This window comes from Bicyclus anynana, chromosome 18 (genome assembly GCF_947172395.1).
Source record: "Bicyclus anynana chromosome 18, ilBicAnyn1.1, whole genome shotgun sequence".
NCBI lineage: Eukaryota > Metazoa > Arthropoda > Insecta > Lepidoptera > Nymphalidae > Bicyclus > Bicyclus anynana.
The window spans coordinates 6,320,689-6,325,688 of NC_069100.1; the positions used below are offsets into that span (position 1 = coordinate 6,320,689).

Here is a 5,000-nt window from a genome sequence, read left to right on the forward strand (position 1 = left end):
TCAAAGTTCTTTTCAACTTTCCCTCACGGTACTTGTTCGCTATCGGTCTCGCGGTAATATTTAGCCTTAGATGGAGTTTACCACCCACTTAGGGCTGCACTCTCAAGCAACCCGACTCTGAGGAGCGTCCCTCTCGCCGCCTCGCTCCGTCGCTACGGGCCTGGCACCCTCTACGGGAAAGCGGCCCCGTTCAAGACGAACTTTGACGGGAGCGGCGACGGCGAGATAGCGGAACCTCCCGAACACCACATCTCCCGCGACCGTTAAAGCCGCGCGATTCAGTGCTGGGCTGATTCGCGTTCGCTCGCCGCTACTGACGAAATCCTGGTTAGTTTCTTTTCCTCCGCTTACTAATATGCTTAAATTCGGCGGGTGATCCTCCCTGATCTGAGGCCAACGATAAAAGTGGAGGCAGACGCGATATCCGTCGGCTCGACGGCGCCGTTCGCGCACGCGAGCGCGCTCCCCCGCCGCGAGGCGAGAGGGGCGCGCCGCGAGAGCGCACGGCGCCGCCGCGCGAGTCCGGACGTCGAGTCCGCCTACGCGTGCGCGTCAGCGGCACGCACGTACACGTGCGCGCGTACGTCGCCACAGATTCACCGTAAACGGAAGGGTCGGTGGGACGAGCGCGCACGGACGCACGCACACGCACACACGTGTGATATTTTTGAGCGGACCTGCGGAGCGCGTGCGCCGCCGCCGATCGAGAGACACTCTCGTCGAACGGCGCACGCACGCACTGCACCGGACGCGCCACGTGTCGCACTGTGTGGACAGTGTGGTGTGTGTATTTATGCAGCCGGCCCTCAGACAGGAGTGGTCCTGGATGTTTCTCCACGGACCGAAATGTACGTTCGAAATGTCGATGTTCAAATGTGTCCTGCAGTTCACACTATGACGCGCAGTTAACTGCGTTCTTCATCGACCCGCGAGCCAAGTGATCCACCGTCCAGGGTAATGGTTTTCGTTTTCTCGTTTTTTGTTGTGCACATGCGTTGTCGTTTTGTTGGGTGGTACGAGTGAGCGAGTGAGTGAGTGAGTGAGTGAGTGAGTGAGGTTAGATCGGTGCGTCTCTGACAACACGAGCACGCGCAAACGCAAACATGTGCGTACGCGGTACGTTAATGATCCTTCCGCAGGTTCCCCTACGGAAACCTTGTTACGACTTTTACTTCCTCTAAATGATCAAGTTTGGTCAACTTCCCAGCAACGCCGACGGCCGTGAAGCCACCGCGTGTCGGTCCGAAGACCTCACTAAATCATTCAATCGGTAGTAGCGACGGGCGGTGTGTACAAAGGGCAGGGACTTAATCATCGCGGGCTTATGACCCGCGATTACTAGGAATTCCTCGTTTATGGGGGATAATTGCAAACCCCAATCCCCAGCACGAAGGAGTTTCAACGGGTTGCCCGGGCCTCTAGGCCAGGGAGAACATGCTGATTCCTTCAGTGTAGCGCGCGTGCGGCCCAGGACATCTAAGGGCATCACAGACCTGTTATTGCTCAATCTCGTGCGCCTCGAAGACGCCGGTCCCTCTAAGAAGAACTTTAATACGCCGCCAGTGAGTTGCGCGACCGGAGTCGCGCACACCTAAATGACGACGCCTATTTAGCAGGCTAGAGTCTCGTTCGTTACCGGAATTAACCAGACAAATCGCTCCACCAACTAAGAACGGCCATGCACCACCACCCACCGAATCAAGAAAGAGCTGTTAATCTGTCAATCCTTCCGGTGTCCGGGCCTGGTGAGATTTCCCGTGTTGAGTCAAATTAAGCCGCAGGCTCCACTCCTGGTGGTGCCCTTCCGTCAATTCCTTTAAGTTTCAGCTTTGCAACCATACTCCCCCCGGAGTCCAAAATCTTTGGTTTCCCGGAAGCTGCCCGCCGAGCCATTGTAGTAACGTCGGCGGATCGCTAGATGACATATTTACGGTTAGAACTAGGGCGGTATCTAATCGCCTTCGAACCTCTAACTTTCGTTCTTGATTGATGAAAACACCTTTGGCAAATGCTTTCGCTGATGTTCGTCTTGCGACGATCCAAGAATTTCACCTCTAACGTCGCAATACGAATGCCCCCAGTTATCCCTATTAATCATTACCTCGGAGTTCTGAAAACCAACAAAATAGAACCGAGATCATATTCTATTATTCCATGCACGAAATATTCAAGCGGCATTTTGAGCCCGCTTTGAGCACTCTAATTTGTTCAAAGTAAAATTGTCGGCCCATCTCGACACTCAACGAAGAGCACCGCGATAGGATTTTGATATTGAACCGTCGCGTTAACGACGGCTCACCGACGATATGCTCCGCAGACGTGTCAGTATCACCGCGGATGCGGTGCACCGACAGCGCGGCGCACAAATGCAACTACGAGCTTTTTAACCGCAACAATTTTAGTATACGCTATTGGAGCTGGAATTACCGCGGCTGCTGGCACCAGACTTGCCCTCCAATTGTTCCTCGTTAAAATATTTAAAGTGTACTCATTCCGATTACGAGGCCTCGTAAGAGTCCCGTATCGTTATTTTTCGTCACTACCTCCCCGTGCCGGGAGTGGGTAATTTGCGCGCCTGCTGCCTTCCTTGGATGTGGTAGCCGTTTCTCAGGCTCCCTCTCCGGAATCGAACCCTGATTCCCCGTTACCCGTGACAACCATGGTAGTCGCAGAAACTACCATCGAAAGTTGATAAGGCAGACATTTGAAAGATGCGTCGCCGGTACTGGACCGTGCGATCGGCAAAAGTTATCCAGATTCATCAAAATTAACGACTTCGGACGCGAGGCCCTCCGTCGATTGGTTTTGATCTAATAAAAGCACTCGTCCCATCACTGGTCAGAGTTCTGATTGCATGTATTAGCTCTAGAATTACCACAGTTATCCAAGTAACCGAGTAAGATCTAAGGAACCAAAACTGATATATTGAGCCATTCGCGGTATCGCCTTAATACGGCTTGCACTGAGACATGCATGGCTTAATCTTTGAGACAAGCATATAACTACTGGCAGGATCAACCAGGGAGCAGATATTGATATTATTATCTAAGCTCTCTTCCCCCCGCCACACGACCCACAAACACACACCCACACTTCGTCCCCAACCCGGAAGCTCGACGGACACACGTCGCACGCGACAGGCGGGGGAGTGGGTGGTGGTGTGCGTGCGTGGCAGAGGGCCTCTGAAGCACGTGATCGCGCCACGGCTCCGGCGAACGGAGCGCGGCGCGGTGCCCGACATTGTGCAAGAAGAGCGTACACGACGCAATCTCACAGGACACGTCCTCCGACCGCACAGAAAAGTATGCCATTAGACACTCTCGCAGTGCTGTCGTCGGGTCCCAAAGAAACTTGAACGTTCTATGAACGAGACGTACATACCACACACGGCGCTCCACTGCTAGAGTGAAGCCGTAAGTGTTTTAACAGTGACTCTGCGGAAAACCACACGTGGGTCGTCGCCCGGAGTGTGAGAGACCGTCATCCAGACTCTCTGATTGCTCAATCAAGTTGGGAGTACACATTGTTCCAGGGCGACACACGATGCCGCCCCGCACACAGTAAATCAAGCTACCGACACCGTGGTTTGTGAATTTCTCGCCGTACGACGATTATACATACTACACGGGGTGTGGAAAAGCGTCAAACGCGATTCCGTCGGTTGCAACGCCGTTGTTTTTTTTTTTTTTGAACGTACGCGCGCGCACGCACCACGTTGTACATTCGTATATATACATACGTACACACACATATAAATTAATATATTAACATGTACGTACGTACACGTATATATTCAATTCAAACGTATCGCAAAAACACGATAACGCGCGCACACGCACAACACGCGCCGTGTCACGTCGACACCCGAGAAGAAAAGCGAGCGCCACCAGACTCTCACACAATCACCTCAAACGTCGACGCGCCACGACCCTGTCATAGTAGTAAACGCGCTGACGGCGCAATCTGTGTACATGTGTATGTGTTATTTTGAACGAATCAAAAAATCGAGCCGTTCGTTTATTGTGTGTCCCGAAAACGGGCCGGAAAAACATTTTCGACTACGAAAATGACTCGGAGGGGGGGGGGGGGGGGCGGGGGGGGGTGGGGGGCGGTCGCCGCCGCCGCGGTTTGGGGGGGTTTTGGCGGATGGGGAGGTGTTTCGTGAACAACTTTTTCTACACTTTCTACTCGACTAGTTGTTGTTGTTGTTGTTGTTGTTGTTGTTGTTGTTGTTGTTGTTGTTGTTGTTGTTGTTTAGGGTATTTACATTTTTAACCGACTTCAAAAAAAAAAGGAGGAGGTTAAGGTTAACCCAAGTGTTCTTAGTTAGGTGAAATGAAAAAATAAAAAAAAAAAACCAACAACACTACCTGTGAGACGCTATATAGAGTCGAAGTGAAAAAAAACTTTTTTTTTTTTTTTTTACTATTGCAACATGTTATTGTAACGTGCAACCAACAAATATATCTATCGTAACTGAAAAGGTGTGAAATAAATAAATAAATTAAACAAATAAAAAAACCCGACTGCATAAATTATACAAAAACTGAAATGAAAATAACAAGCTCAGTCCACGTGTGTAGAAAGCAATTAGAAAATTAGAAAATTAGAAAACAGTCGGGACCTATTATTATATTGAATAGAATGATGTTCGTCTACATTTTTTTACAGGTCCCGACTGTTTAAATAATTTATTTATTTACACTGTACGATATGTGAAAGCATGAAATCTAATTTTATGCAACTGGTTACGAAAATAATGAAATTAAATTATCATAATAGTACAGCGGTGTATATCGTAGTATTTAACAAATTAACAAAACTTAACATTAGTTAGTGATAATAATTTAATAGGTTTAACCTTGGTAAGCACAATATTGAACGATTCACCACTATAGTTAAAAACGAAAAAATATGTGAAAAAAAAATCAAGAGCTTTTCAAAGTTTGTATTTTAATTTTTTAATAAAACATGACACTGGATTGGCACCGCCTTCAAAC

At 49.2% G+C, this 5,000-nt stretch overlaps 3 non-coding genes across 3 annotated transcripts in view; all 3 read right to left on the minus strand.

The window, feature by feature from the left end:
- LOC128199060 (large subunit ribosomal RNA) overlaps positions 1 to 396 on the minus strand; it is a 3,923-nt gene extending 3,527 nt beyond the window's left edge. Inside the window, exon 1 of the ribosomal RNA XR_008251762.1 lies at positions 1 to 396. This exon is cut by the window's left edge and continues 3,527 nt beyond it. This is a non-coding gene — a ribosomal RNA (large subunit ribosomal RNA).
- A 404-nt stretch (positions 397 to 800) lies between these two features.
- Positions 801 to 957, minus strand: LOC128199110 (5.8S ribosomal RNA). Its single transcript, XR_008251787.1, has one exon. It is a non-coding gene; the product is annotated as a 5.8S ribosomal RNA (ribosomal RNA).
- Positions 958 to 1,122: 165 nt separating this feature from the next.
- LOC128199017 (small subunit ribosomal RNA) lies at positions 1,123 to 3,025 on the minus strand. The gene has a single exon (XR_008251721.1). It is a non-coding gene; the product is annotated as a small subunit ribosomal RNA (ribosomal RNA).
- Between the last annotated feature and the right edge of the window lie 1,975 nt (positions 3,026 to 5,000).